Here is a 16,164-nt window from a genome sequence, read left to right on the forward strand (position 1 = left end):
CACTGTTGGGGAACGTAGCAGAAATTCAAAATTTTCCTACGTGTCACCAAGATCTATCTATGGAGAGACCAGCAACGAGGGGAAAGAGAGTGCATCTACATACCCTTGTAGATCGCTAAGCGGAAGCGTTCAAGAGAATGGGATTGGTGGAGTCGTACTCGTCGTGATCCAAATCACCGGAGATCCTAGTGCCGAACGGATGGCACCTCTGCGTTCAACACACGTACAGCCCGGTGACGTCTCCCATGCCTTGATCCAGCAAGGAGAGAGGGAGAGGTTGTGGAAGACTCCATCCAGCAGCAGCACAACGGCGTGGTGGTGGTGGAGGAGCGTGGCAATCCTGCAGGGCTTCGCCAAGCACCGCGAGATATGAGGATAAAGAGAGGGAGGGCTGCACCAATAGGCAGAGATCAGATCGCGTGTTATGGGCAGCCCCAGGCCTCACTATATATAGGGGAGAGGGAGGAGGGTGCGCCCCCTCTAGGGTTCCCACCCCTAGAGGGGCGGCAGCCCTAGATGGGCCTTGGGGTGGCGGCCAAGGGAGGATTCCCTCCCCCCAAGGCACCTAGGAGGTGCCTTCCCCTCCTAGGACTCTTCCTTTTAGGGTTTCCCCCACACTAGGCGCATGGGCCCTAGGGGAAAGTGGCGCCCCAGCCCACTTTGGGCTGGATCCCTTCCCACTTCAGCCCATGGGACCCTCCGGGATAGGTGGCCCCACCCGGTGGACCCCCGGGACCCTTCCGGTGGTCCCGGTACAATACCGGTGACCCCGAAACTTGTCCCGATGGCCGAAGTAGCACTTCCTATATATAATTCTTTACCTCCGGACCATTCCGGAACTCCTCATGACGTTCGGGATCTCATCCGGGACTCCGAACAACATTCAGTAACCACATACAAACTTCCTTTATAACCCTAGCGTCATCGAACCTTAAGTGTGTAGACCCTACGGGTTCGGGAGACATGCAGACATGACCGAGATGACTCTCCGGTCAATAACCAACAGCGGGATCTGGATACCCATGTTGGCTCCCACATGTTCCACGATGATCTCATCGGATGAACCAATGTCAAGGACTTAATCAATCCCGTATACAATTCCCTTTGTCTAGCGGTATTGTACTTGCCCGAGATTCGATCGTCGGTATCCCGATACCTTGTTCAATCTCGTTACCGGCAAGTCTCTTTACTCGTTCCGTAACACATCATCCCGTGATCAACTCCTTGATCACATTGTGCACATTATGATGATGTCCTACCGAGTGGGCCCAGAGATACCTCTCCGTTTACACGGAGTGACAAATCCCAGTCTCGATTCGTGCCAACCCAACAGACACTTTCGGAGATACCTGTAGTGCACCTTTATAGTCACCCATTTACGTTGTGACGTTTGGTACACCCAAAGCATTCCTACGGTATCTGGGAGTTGCACAATCTCATGGTCTAAGGAAATGATACTTGACATTAGAAAAGCTTTAGCATACGAACTACACGATCTTTGTGCTAGGCTTAGGATTGGGTCTTGTCCATCACATCATTCTCCTAATGATGTGATCCCGTTATCAATGACATCCAATGTCCATGGTCAGGAAACCGTAACCATCTATTGATCAACGAGTTAGTCAACTAGAGGCTTACTAGGGACATGGTGTTGTCTATGTATCCACACATGTATCTGAGTTTCCTATCAATACAATTATAGCATGGATAATAAACGATTATCATGAACAAGGAAATATAATAATAACTAATTTATTATTGCCTCTAGGGCATATTTCCAACACCGACACCCCATTGCTGCCCGCACGTCGTGTCCCTCCCGGCCAAAATCGCCAACAGCCTCCCAGATGCCGACATCACCGGGCCTCATCGCCTGCCTCCCTGCAACCCTCGCCGGACCTCCCCGCTGCCACCACGCAGAACCAGCGTGCTCCCTGTTGGCTTTTCGATGCCTCCACGAGCAGGCGACCCACGCGCACACCACTCTCCGCTGCACCAGGTGCTTGTGTTATTGCCTCAAAGATTGTGGTGTTAATCTTTTAGGATCACTAACTTGCTGGATTAATTTGTTCTGTCAAGTGAGGAAGTGATGGTGCACGAGGACGAGCTTCCTGGACAAGAAGATCTCTGTACGCTTCTCGATGGTGCAAAATTGAGGTGTTCTCAGTGACCTGTTCTGAATACTGATGGACATTATCTAACACATGTCTTTGAACTGAAAAATAATATAGCTGTTAAATATTTATTCAGTTCAGAGATGCAAATATAATACCAGTTTTTTTCTATTTAAGGTCTTTATGTAAAATTTTCTTCATACTATGCTTGAAACAGTACTGGTTTCAGTAGATATTTTTTAGCTATTAATGATAATTAGGTCCAACTTTTTCTTTCATTTGGAGCAAGTTCACTTTCGCCTTATTATTGCTCTACATACTGATACAAATCTAGGAGATTGCTCTTTTCTGGACACCTACCACCACACTAAGTACTATCTCACTTTTCCTTTTTTTTACTTTTCAGTGACAATGAACACGAGCGCATATGCTTTGTTGAGTGGTGTTCATTTACTTGCTTGATCCATAGGAACTGGAGTTCTAGAAGAAATTACCGAGCTTTATTTCTTCTGTAACCATTGCAAAGAGGTGAACTACATTTTGGGCATATGTTCATGTACTGTTTAGGCTCAGAATCATTTTTAACAGTTTTTTTGGACATTCTTCCTCACGGACCTGCCTGTTACAGTATTACTTTTATGAGAACAATACAACTTTTGAACTCAGCCTATAATCATCGACCTCTGCTTACTGTAAGTTCGAGCTCTGCTCTGGAATTGCTTTGATTGACTATCAATTAGCATGCACCTCTGACATGTATTGGCAAATGCAGCCGTGATGGCGGGTCGTTCCAAGAAAACATGTATGGATGAATAGATGGTTGCTTTCATATGCCAAACTTGTTGAATTCTTCTGTTCTTTGGGTATGTATTTTCTGAAGAAAAAAGGTGGGATTTCCACTAAAAGCCATATAGAGTCTGCTCAATTGGTTGATGAGCAATGTTCTAGGTGCACACATCCTCATTATGATTTTCTTTTGAGTCAACTGAATAGTGTAGTGCCATTTCCACTACAAAATTTTCTCCAGTCTCAGTTTAATGCAGCTTATAAGTGGTTTGTACATCCTGCAGTATATTGATGTAATAATTTTGGATAGTGCTTTCCAGTAGCGATTTATCAATTTTTGGTTTGCAAATCAGTTATGAATAGTACTGTGCATACACACACAGGTGTGTGCAAATTTCGTCTTAGTTGTAGTTGTACTTGCTACATATGTTTCAAAGTACCACATTTTTTAGTTTTAGCAATGGACACGTCTCTGGGATGTAAATTTGGCCATTACTGTGGGCGGGGCTGGGCGGACAATCGCTGCTCTCTGCCTCGGGCCTCCGGTCGGCCGGCGAGCACGCCCGGTCGCTGTCCAAGATGCTGCCGCTCTACCGGAGCGTGACGACGGTGGTGGTTCATGACGGGCGGCGGACGTCATTCTGGTTCGATCGACGGCTGCCGTGCAGGGCGGTCTCGGCGGCCTTCCCTGCCCTTCTTTCGCATGCTACGGTGACGGAGGCCACTGTGTGGCAGGTGCAAACTCGTGGCCTCGACTGGGTGCTCGTTCCCAGGCTCACCACCGCTGGGGGCGCAGAGCGGGGGGCGCTTCTGGCGTTGCTCGCCGAGGTTCAGGTGCCCCCTGGCGACGATGAACGCTTCCCTGTGTTGTGCCGAAGCGCGGGCGGGGGCGTCAAGACGGCTGCGGTATACGCCCTGGAGCGCTTCGGCGGCACGCAGGCCACCTTCGCCAGCTTCATTTGGGGGTGTGTCGCGCCGTCCCGTGTTCGGTTCTTCGGGTGGCTCCTTGTGCAACGAAGGATTCACACGAGAGACGTCCTGCTCCGGAAGACTATTCTGATGGCTGAGGAGGCTACATGCCCCATCTGTGGGCATGCGATCGAGACGGCGGATCATCTGATCTTTGACTGCCCCCTTGCCTGCTCATTCTGGCTGGCCGTGGGCGTTGAGGTGGCCAGAAAGGGTTACCAGGTTGGTGCTCTACAGGCCTTGGAGGTGCGGGGTGAAAGGATCGATATGGTTGACTAGAGGGGGGGGGTGAATAGGCAACTAACAATTTTTAGCTTTTCTTTAACAATTTAAACTTTGCATCAAAGTAGGTTGTCTAGATATGCAACTAGGTGAGCAACCTATATGATGCAACGAGGATAGGTACACAAGAAAGCAAGAGATATGAAACAAGTAAGCTTGCTCAAATAAAGGCACGAGATAACCAAGAGTGGAGACGGTGGAGACGAGGATGTGTTGCCGAAGTTCCTTCCCTTTGAGAGGAAGTACGTCTCCGTTGGAGCGGTGTGGAGGCACAATGCTCCCCAAGAAGCCACTAGGGCCACCGTATTCTCCTCACGCCCTCACACAATGCGAGATGCCGTGATTCCACTATTGGTGCCCTTGAAGGCGGCGACCGAACCTTTACAAACAAGGTTGGGGCTCTCTCCACAACTTAATTGGAGGCTCCCAACAAAAACCACGAAGCTTCACCACAATGGAATATGGCTCTGAGGTGACCTCAACCGTCTAGGGTGCTCAAACACCCAAGAGTAACAAAATCCACACAAGAAAGTATGGGGGAAGCAAATATCCTTTGGTGGAAGTGTAGATCTAGGTCTCCTCCTTCAATCCCTAGCAAATCAACAAGTTTGAGTGGCTAGAGAGAGAGATCGGGCAAGAGAGCTTGAAGGGCATTAATGGTGGAGTGAGAGAGGTCAAAGGTAGGAGTGGTAGGTGGGAGAAGCCCTCTTAAATAGTCACCCCACATTTCCAACCGTTACTGCGTTTTTTGCACTGCAACGATACAATTGGTCCTCGTCCCGGTACAACCGAGACTCACGGTGTAACTACAGAACCCTACCAAGCGGTACAACCGGACAGGCGGGCGGTAGTACTGGCTAAGGAAAATAACCGGACTAACCGCCTGGCTACCGCACAACCACCGCATCAAAACAGGAGCTTGACCGGTACTTGGGCGGTGCCTGGCCGGAACAACCGCATGGCCTTGAGCTCTTGGACGGCTAAGTTCTGAGCGGAAGAACCGCTCGCACCATCGGTGGTACCGGTCATCGTGGAATGACCGGACCAACCGGGCCACTACCGCCCAAGAACCGCATCAAACCAGAAGCGAGAGCGGTACTTGAGCGGTGCATGGACGGAACCACCGCCCCAGCTGTTGTAGAGCATGGTGGCGGTACCACCACCCGGAGGCAGCGGTACAACCGCTTGAGCGAAGCTGGTGAGCGAGAAGACCCAGCGATACAACCACTCCAGAGAGCGGTACAACTGCTGGGCAGAAACAGTGAGCAGGAAAGAGGGGAAGAGGCAAGGAAAACTCTCTCTCTCACACACACCTGAGGAAGGCAAAGAGAGGGTGAGAAAAGTGTACGTGAACTGATTCCCCCAGAGCTTCCTAATGAGGATTCCCTCTTGATAGTACGGGTACTCTACGACCAAAGAAAATAAAAGTGTAGAGGACACGTCTTCGATCTTTTCCTTCGAGAGGCAATAGCAATCCGATGTAAGCCTAAGCATCGAGAACCTGAAACATATAGCACACGATTAGACCACAAAGGGTTGTCATTATCATCCAAAACATAAAGAAGGGAAATGCCCTTTCAATCTCCCCCTTTTTGGTGGATGATGACAACAACATGATTTGCAAGAGATAAGTCAATGAAATCTAGACGGAACTCCCCCTGAATGTGTGCCCCAACAAGTACTAGCTGTTAGAAAGCATGGGCACACTTTCAGGACTAGACTCCCCCTAGATTTTATAGACTCATCACTCTGAGCTCAAAAGGATAGACAATATAATACTTAGAGGCAATAAAAAGGTAAACGGAGAACAAGTCTCACACACAGCACGGAACGAAACAAGTCCACAAACAAACACAAAACAGAAAAACCCAAGCAAATCCCCGAGACCTATAGAACCCTCTCCCCCTTTGGCATCAAGACACCAAAAAGGAAAAGAGCGAAGCTAGCGACCCAACGCTCAGGCGTCCTCCTCTGACTCCTCGGTTGCATCTGGATCTTCATCATCAGAGTCGTTCATCGTCGTCGTGATCAGATTCTTCCATGGCATTGTCAGCTGCTGCAAATGAGGATGATGGCTAGGAAGGGGATTCATCATCAGTCCAGGTGCTATGGGTAGAGATCCAACGCTCCTCTGGGGTGATGCTCTTCTCACAGCCACTCTGAACCTGCATGTTGAGGTGCTTCATCATTGCAATTTGGCGACGCCGTGCAAGCTTCTCATTGACATGTGCCTCATACATCTTCTTCTGGATGTCAGCCTGGAGACAAAAGGTCTTCTTCACCTTGGCAGTAAGTTTGGCCACCCACGAAGGCTTGGCCCCTGGCTCCAGCTCAAAGTCCTCATCGTCAGAAGTAGCATAGACATCCTCAGGAGCATGTTCAGGGAAGCGAGGCTCGGCATGCTTCTTCTTCTTAAGGAGCTTGACCTCATGAACAGTGAGGTTGTCTGGAGAAGTGAGGAGCTCTCCAGGACGACGAACAGCCCACACAGAGTTCAGAAAGCACATGACAAACGGAGCGTAGATTGGGACTTTACGGTAGATGACCATGTTGTACATCTCATGCCACAGCCAATTTGACACATCAAACGTTGCCCCTGTCCCCACCATGGTCTTCATAGCAACCATCAAATCAACCAGATAGCCATGAATCTCATCTTGATTGCCCACCTTGGGCAAGAGCACATTGCGGAACACTCGGTGCATGATGTCATAGACCTTCTCCAAATCCTTGGATTCTCCAATAATCCCACGGCCCCGAATGTACAGAGGGGCAAGCTTCTCCTTAGGCATGGACTCAGGAAAATCATGAGGACGAATGCCACCCCTTCCTTCCAGACCGATATCCTCGTACCCAATAGCATTGCAGAAAGCCCTCCAGGGAACATGAAACAATTCATCGCGACACATGAAGGTGAGAGTGCGCGCATCATCTTCCCCAAAATGAACCGTGGCATAGAACTGATGGATAAGTTGAACATCAAAGTCACAGTTGACTGACATGATCTTGACAAGATCAAACTCCTCGCAGAGAGCTAGCGCCTCACCAAAATACTCCATGTTGTTTCTCCAATGATCAAAATCAATTGTCCAGTGCTTGGCATATCTATTCTTGTTGTGCTCAAAGAGTTCATGAACAATCCGCACTTGCATCTCATTCCGGAACTGAACAGTGGTCCAACGGGGAGCAATGGGAACCTCATACGGATTCTTTGAGCGGAAGGCTTCCCAATCCTTGGCTTTCCAACGATGCAACGGCATAACCACACATTGCTTAGCAGCTGCAGACTTTTCACGGCGAGTGGGCTTGGTGGGAATCACAACTTCTTCATCATCATCAGACACAACCGGGCGCAAGGTCCTTCGTGCCCTCTTCTTGGTCTTGTGAGGAGCAGAGCGAGAACTAGAGCCACCTGAACACACACACGAAAAGAACACACAAAAACCCAACAAGGATGAGAGGATTGCACCCACTAGCAGAAAAGGAACAAGTTGCAACAACAGAGAAGATAGAACAGTGCTTAGTGGTTGATATACTCCGATTGTACCGGATCTTCCGCCGGTAGTACCGCTCCAGCGGTTGTACCGCCCGTAGGGGCGGTAGAACCGCTGACAGTGGCACTACCAGGGAAGATAGATCTAACCGAGGCATACGAATCACACAAGTAATATTCTGAATTCTAAGTGCTGCAAACAAGACATGAGGCTAACAAAGAACTCTTCTAAGCCATAGATCAAACACTAAACGCGGAAAGATAAGTAAAGCCCTAGACAAGGAAGAACCCTAAAAAAAGTCTAGAGGCAAAGAACACGAGGCATTACCACCATCCATGGGAAGAGATCGGGAGGCCTCCACGGAGAGAATCCACGGAGAGCCAAGGATCCGAAGCGCGAGACGCACTCCGGGGCAGGGGCAGAGATGGCCGGCAGCTAGGGCAAAAAGAAGAGGAATGAGGATGAAGGGAAAAAGACAACCCTTCAGCCCCGTCGAGTATATATAGGCCCGTACACACACCCCGGTAGAACCGCTTAGGGGAGCGGTTGTACCGCTCGTCTGGTATAGACCGGTGGATGGAGGCGGTACTTCCGGTGCCTGGGAGGCAGCGGTAGTACCACACGGCATCAACCGGTAGTACTGGACGTGGGTTACCATGGGTTTGTGCGGTGGAACCGCCCAAGCACCGAACGGAGACCCTTGGGACGGCACAACCCAGTACCAGCGGTAGAACCGCTCGTGGTACCAGTTGTACCGCCCGACCACCTAAGCCCAAGCCAAGATCAAATGGGTGCAATCCGAAGGGAGGAAGAAGGGGCACAAAACAGGAGAGAAACAACACCCTAGGAGAACCTAACACAAAGAGCAAAGAAAGAAAGAGAGAAAACAACACGAGAACAACAAGGCTAACTCCAACCTCCCGAAGAGAGGACGGTGGCCGAGGCCACCTATGTTTGAGTCAATTGGTACGGCACCGCGAAGAATTATCCTTGGGTCCATGACCAAAGCTCGTCTTTGAAGCACAAGTACCATTAAATATGCCTAATGTGAAAGACACAATCAATTTATACATAATGGGGGGAGGGAGAGTTCATTGAGAGAAAAACACTCCCCCTATGTCCATGCCTACACCTAAACTAGACAACACATTGAGCGTGGTAGGGTGTGCAAGGGTTCAAGCCACATTGCTCGAATCAATGATATTTAGCTCATGCCTTAACTCGCGAAATATTACTTCATCCAAGGGCTTCGTGAAAATATCTGCAAGGTTGTCATGAGTGTTGACATAGTTGAGCTCGATCTCTCCTCGTCTAATGTGATCCCGGATGAAATGATACCGGATCTCAATATGCTTCGTCTTGAAATGTTGCACCGGATTGAGAGAGATATTGATGGCACTTTCATTGTCACACCAAAGAGGCACTTTGTCACAAGTGACACCGTAATCCTTTAAAGTTTGCCTCATCCATAGGAGTTGAGCACAACAACTACCTGCGGCAACATACCCCGCCTCAGTGGACGAGAGAGACACACAACTTTGCTTTTTGGAAGACCAACTTACCAAAGAGCAACCAAGGAATTGGCACCCTCCGAAAGTGGACTTCCTATCCACTTTGTCTCCCACCCAATCGGAATCCGAGTACCCTACAAGCTTGAAGTTTGATCCTCTAGGGTACCATAGGCCAAAGTTTGGGGTATGAGCCAAATATCGAAAGATTCGTTTGAACGCCACATAGTGACTTTCCTCAGGTGCGGCTTGAAACCGTGCACAAATTCCCACACTCAACATGATGTCCGGTCTAGATGCACAAAGGTAAAGCAAGGATCCAATCATGGAACGATATACCTTTTGATCCACCACTTTACCATTGGGATCTAAGTCAAGTTGGCACTTGGTGGGCATTGGAGTGGAAGCCGGCTTGACGTCACTTAGCTTGAATCTCTTGAGCATGTCTTGAGTGTATTTGGATTGATTGATGAAGGTTCCTTCTCTTCTTTGCTTCACTTCGAACCCTAGAAAGAACTTCAACTCTCCCATGGAGGACATCTCGAACTTTGAGGTCATGAGAGCGGCAAATTCCTCATTGAAAGCTTTGTTAGGAGAACCAAAGATAATATCATCAACATATAATTGGCACACAAACAACTCCCCTTTGACCTTCTTAGTAAAAAGAGTGGGGTCGATTAGCCCAACTTCAAAACCACGGTCTTGTAACAACTCGGTAAGGTGGTCATACCACGCACGTGGGGCTTGTTTAAGGCCATAGAGCGCCTTATCGAGTTGATACACATGATCGGGAAAGTAGGGATCCTCGAACCCGGGGGGTTGCTTGACGTAAACCAATTCATTAATGGGACCATTAAGAAAAGCACTCTTCACATCCATTTGTTGTAACTTAAAATTATGATGAGAAGCATATGCAATCAACATGCGAATGGATTCAAGACGAGCAACGGGAGCAAAGGTTTCACCGTAGTCGATACCCTCGACTTGGGAGTAGCCTTGTGCTACCAAACGAGCCTTGTTGCGAATGATAATCCCATGGGCATCTTGCTTGTTCTTGAATATCCACTTGGTTCCAATGACATTGTGGTTCCCCGTTGGCCTTGGCACCAATCTCCACACTTTGTTGCGCTCGAAGTTGTTGAGTTCTTCATGCATGGCATTGAGCCAATCCGGATCTTCTAGCGCCTCATAGACCTTGTGGGGTTCCACACAAGAGACAAACGCGTGATGCTCACAATAATTTGCTAATTGTCTACGAGTGCTTACCCCCTTTCTTAAGCTTCCAAGCACATTCGTCATGAGATGATCCTTGGTGGAGAGCTTGGATGCAATCTTGGCGGCACGACGCTCTAATTCCTCCTCGGTGGTGGGTTGAGGAGCGGTTACTTGATCATCTTGAGCGCCGTCATGAACTTGTTCTTGATCTTGAACTTGCTCGGGGGAGAGAACTTGACCTTGGGCATCACTCGTGTGTCAACATCGTCTTGAGTATGATCTTGCCCTTAGTCTAGTTCATGAGGTTGAGGGCCTTCACTTTGTTCTTCGGAAGCATGTGGGCCTTGGGTTGGCGATGGCTCCACTTGAGTGGAGCATTGTCCTTCTCCTTCGGCCACAAGGGGTTCCTCAATGGGTAGGATAAAACCAACACCCATTCTTCTTATGGCTTGAGGAGGAATTTCATCACCTACATCACAAGTGCCACTTTGCTCCACTTGGGAGCCGTTATTCTCATCAAACTCCACGTTACACGTCTCCTCAATAAGTCCCATGGATTTATTGAGGACACGGTAAGCATGAGAGTTTGTAGCATAACCAAAAAATATGCCCTCATGATCTCTAGCCTCAAATTTAGACAACCAAACACCTTTCTTGAGAATGAAACACTTACACCCGAATACTCGGAAGTACTTGAGGTTGGGCTTGTTACTGGTGAGTATCTCATATGGAGTCTTGTTCAAGCCCTTGCGGAGGTAGAGCCGTTTGGATGCATGACACGCGGTGTTGATGGCTTCGGCCCAAAAGTTGTACGGAGACTTGAACTCCGCCATCATGGTCCTTGCCGCATCCATCAACGTCTGGTTCTTCCTTTCCGCGACACCGTTTTGTTGAGGGGTGTATGGTGCTGAATATTGATGCTTGATTCCCTCATCACTAAGAAATTCATCCAAGGTGTAGTTCTTGAACTCGGTACCGTTGTCACTTCTTATTGTCAAGATCTTTGCATTGTGTTGACGTTGTGCTTCATTTGCAAAGTCAATGACGGTTTGTTGGGTCTCGCTCTTCCTCTTGAAGAAATACACCCACGTGTACCTTGAGTAGTCATCCACAATCACCAAGCAATACTTCCTACCTCCAAGACTACCGAAGGATGGAGGCCCAAAGAGATCCATGTGAAGGAGCTCCAAAGGCCTCTTTGAATAAATGATAGTCGTGGGAGGGTGAGCCTTCTCATGTAGCTTTCCTTCGATACAGGCACTGCAAGCACGATCTTTAGCAAAACTAACATTCATTAGTCCACGGACATGGTCCCCCTTGAGGAGACTTTGCAAAGATCTCATATTGACATGGGCTAAACGGCGATGCCAAAGCCATCCCACATCAACTTTAGCCATTAGGCATGTCGCGGTCTTAGTGGGTCGCTCCGAAAAGTTAATCACATATAGACCATTCTCGACATGCCCAACAAAGGCTACCTTAAGAGTCTTGCTCCATAAGAGGGCCACGGTATCGATATCAAAGAAAGTGGCAAAGCCCATGATTGCAAGTTGACGAACGGAAAGTAAATTGTATGCAAGGGACTCAACAAGCATGACCTTCTCGATCGTGAGATCATGAGAGATGACCACCTTGCCAAGTCCCAATACCTTAGAAGATGAGGCGTCACCCCACTCGACATTGGTGGGCATAGATGGAACCTTGTTCACGTCCACCACCAAGTCCTTGCTTCCGGTCATATGATTTGTAGCTCCGCTATCGAGCAACCATGATCCACCACCGGAAGCAAACACCTACAAGAGATCAATGCTTGGTTTTAGGTACCCATTTTGTAATGGGTCCTTTGATGTTAGTAACAAGGGTCTTAGGAACCCAAATAGACCATTCAATGCATTCATGAAGAGAACCAACAAATTTGGCATAAACATGCCCATCACTAGCACGGCATAACACATAAGAAGGATTAAAATCGCCGGCTTTGTTGGGAGGGGTGACATTGCCCTTCTTGATATTGTTCTTCTTCTTCTCCTCGGGGGCACTCTCTCCCTCCCTCACAAAGGTTTGCATGAGAGGAGGAGGTCGTTTGGTCTTGTCATTCTTCTTCTTGTTCTTGGAGTCGGGTACGTTCCCAACCCCTTCCTTGGCCACAACTCCCTTTTGGTTGATCAAGAGATCGTTGAGGTTCTTCTTGCCTTGTATGCAAGTTGCAAGACCTCTCTCAAGTTGTTCCTTCAACTTAGCATTTTCCTCAACAAGATGTATATGCTCACAACACGGGTTAGTAGCATTTGCATTATCAATTAAAACCATATGAGGAAAAGTTGCTTTCTCCTTAGTTAGCTTCACTTGGAGTTGATCATGAGACTCCTTGAGACTAGCGTGAATACCCTTCAAGGCCTTGTGGGCCTTGTCAAGTATATCAAACTCCTCTTTGAGTCTAGCAAGATCAACCTCGAGTTTGGCCTTCTCGGAATTTAGCACACAAGAAACAATGAGGTCATGATCATAATCTTTCTTTAACTTAGCATGATCAACGTTGTGTGACTCCTCAAGAGCCAAACAAAGACCACGCTCTTCCTCAAGAGCATTGGAAAGATCCGAGATCTCATCGGCATAGTCACGACTATGCCCTTCCATCTTAGAGATGGTGTCCTCGTGAGCCTCGATCATGTCATTGGCTTCACCAAGTTGTTCCAAGAGAGCAACAAAGTGCTTCTTGGATTTTCCCTTGAGTTTGCCCATAAAGGCCTCAAACTCGTTAGCCTCCACATTAGCTCCCTCAAGTTCATTAATGCAATCCGTCGGGGAAGGATGATTAATGATGGTAGTTTTGATGTTGGAGGTTACCTTGTTGGTGGCTTTAGCCATGAGGCACTTGGCGGTGATGCTCTCGTTGGGTGAGTCGAAGAGAGACACCCGTGACGTTGTTGCAATGGCAACGGAGGCCATGGCAACCGACTCATCATCTTCATCATCGTCATCATCCTCATTGTACTCTTCTTGCACAACCAAAGCCTTGTGAGGAGTCTTCTTGGAGAAGTTGTTCTTGTTGGGGAACGACTTGTCCTTGTCCTTTCGGATGAGCTTGCCACCATTGTCATCCCTCTTCTCATACGGACATTCCGCAACGAAATGACTCACGTTGCCGCAATTGTAGCAAGTCCTTACACGTTGCTTTCCCCTTGTACCACTCGAGTTGTTTTTGCTAAAGTTTGGCCTTGAGTTTTTCTTGCTCCAAAATTGCCTTGAAGCAAGTGCCATGTGTTCATGATATGCATACTTCGTATCTTCGGGTTTGCTCTCCTCTTCTTCCTCTTCTTCGTCTTCCACGATGAGCTTGGCCTTCAATGCAAGGTTAGGCTTCTTTGCCCGTTGAGAACGGAGCACCGCATTGTCGGCGGTCTTGTCCAAAATGTTCATGGCCACAAACTCATCCAACACTTAACTTGAGGTCAAAGTGTGGAAGTCCGGTCTTTGACGAATGACGGAGGACATGGCCTTGTGATAGGGCATCATTGCCTTGAGGAATTTGCGCTTGATCCAATTGTCATCCGTGTCCTTGCTCCCGTGATCCCATAGTGAGACCGCGAGTTTGGTTACTCTCCGATAGAGCTCACGAGGTTCTTCATCTTCCTTCATTGCAAACTCATCGGCCTCATCTTGTATCACTTCATAGTTGGAGCGTTGAATGCTTGCGCTTCCCCGGTAGAGAGACACGACACAATGCCATGCATCTTTGGCCAAGGCGAAAGGACGAAGATGAGGTAGGTCTTCGGGTGGAATTTCATCTTGAATGATGAAGAGAGCATTCTCATTGAATTGATTGTCCGCGGCTTCTCGAGGAGTGAAGTTGCTTGGATCATGTGGATAGAAACCTTCTTCAATGATTCTCCAAAGGTTAGTGTTCACATGATTTAAATAACGTTTAAAGCGGTAAACCCAAGAATCAAAATCCTCATTTTTCACAATCTTAGGGGGAGGACTGGCATGATTCAAATGAGTGGAAGGAACCGGTCCACCATAAACAAGTGGTGGTTCCACATGGGCAAAGATGCCGGTGCCATTCTTGCCACTAGAAGAAGGAGCCTTTTCACTACTAGCTTCCCCCTTGTCGGGGATAGCATCTGTCACCTTGTTGGCGGGATCACCCACTTTCAACGGTGCGGTGGATAGTTTAAGCCCCTCAAGAAATTTAGTAAACATGCTTTCGACTTCGGTCGTCATGGAGGTTTTCAATGTCTCCAAGGCCACATTGAACTCCTCACGAGAGACCTAAGTTCCCCCATCTCCCGTAGACGAGATCGGATTCACACCGGAGTGTTCCTCCACACCGTCTATGGTATCAACCATACTCTTTGGACGGTAAAGTCCTTAATAAAGAGACGAGGCTCTGATACCAATTGAAAGGATCGATATGGTTGACTAGAGGGGGGGGGGCTGAATAGGCAACTAACAATTTTTAGCTTTTCTTTAACAATTTAAACTTTGCATCAAAGTAGGTTGTCTAGATATGCAACTAGGTGAGCAACCTATATGATGCAACAAGGATAGGTACACAAGCAAGCAAGAGATATCAAAACAAGTAAGCTTGCTCAAATAAAGGCACGAGATAACCAAGAGTGGAGACGGTGGAGACGAGGATGTGTTGCCGAAGTTCCTTCCCTTTGAGAGGAAGTACGTCTCCGTTGGAGCGGTGTGGAGGCACAATGCTCCCCAAGAAGCCACTAGGGCTACCGTATTCTCCTCACGCCCTCACACAATGCGAGATGCCGTGATTCCACTATTGGTGCCCTTGAAGGCGGCGACCGAACCTTTACAAACAAGGTTGGGGCTCTCTCCACAACTTAATTGGAGGCTCCCAACAAAAACCATGAAGCTTCACCACAATGGAATATGACTCTGAGGTGACCTCAACCGTCTAGGGTGCTCAAACACCCAAGAGTAACAAAATCCACACAAGAAAGTATGGGGGAAGCAAATATCCTTTGGTGGAAGTGTAGATCTAGGTCTCCTCCTTCAATCCCTAGCAAATCAACAAGTTTGAGTGGCTAGAGAGAGAGATCGGGCAAGAGAGCTTGAAGGGCATTAATGGTGGAGTGAGAGAGGTCAAAGGTAGGAGTGGTAGGTGGGAGAAGCCCCCTTAAATAGTCACCCCACATTTCCAACCGTTACTGCGTTTTTTGCACTGCAGCGGTACAACCGGTCCTCGTCCCGGTACAACCGGGACTCACGGTGTAACTGCAGAACCCTACCAAGCGGTACAACCGGACAGGCGGGCGGTAGTACCGGCTAAGAAAAATAACCGGACTAACCGCCTGGCTACCGCACAACCACCGCATCAAAACAGGAGCTTGACCGGTACTTGGGCGGTGCCTGGCCGGAACAACCGCATGGCCTTGAGCTCTTGGACGACTAAGTTCTGAGCGGAAGAACCGCTCGGACCACCGGTGGTACCGGTCATCGTGGAACGAAAGGACCAACCAGGCCACTACCGCCCAAGAACCGCATCAAACCAGAAGTGAGAGCGGTACTTGAGCGGTGCATGGACGGAACCACCGCCCTAGCTGTTGCAGAGCATGGTGGCGGTACCACCACCCGGAGGCAGCGGTACAACCGCTTGAGCAAAGCTGGTGAGCGACAAGACCCAGCGGTACAACCGCTCCAAAGAGCGGTACAACCGCTGGGCAGAAACAGTGAGCAGGAAAGAGGGGAAGAGGCAAGGAAAACTCTCTCTCACACACACACATGAGGAAGGCAAAGAGAGGGTGAGAAAAGTGTACGTGAACTGATTCCCCC

Source organism: Triticum aestivum, chromosome 5A (assembly GCF_018294505.1).
Source record: "Triticum aestivum cultivar Chinese Spring chromosome 5A, IWGSC CS RefSeq v2.1, whole genome shotgun sequence".
NCBI classification, from domain to species: domain Eukaryota; kingdom Viridiplantae; phylum Streptophyta; class Magnoliopsida; order Poales; family Poaceae; genus Triticum; species Triticum aestivum.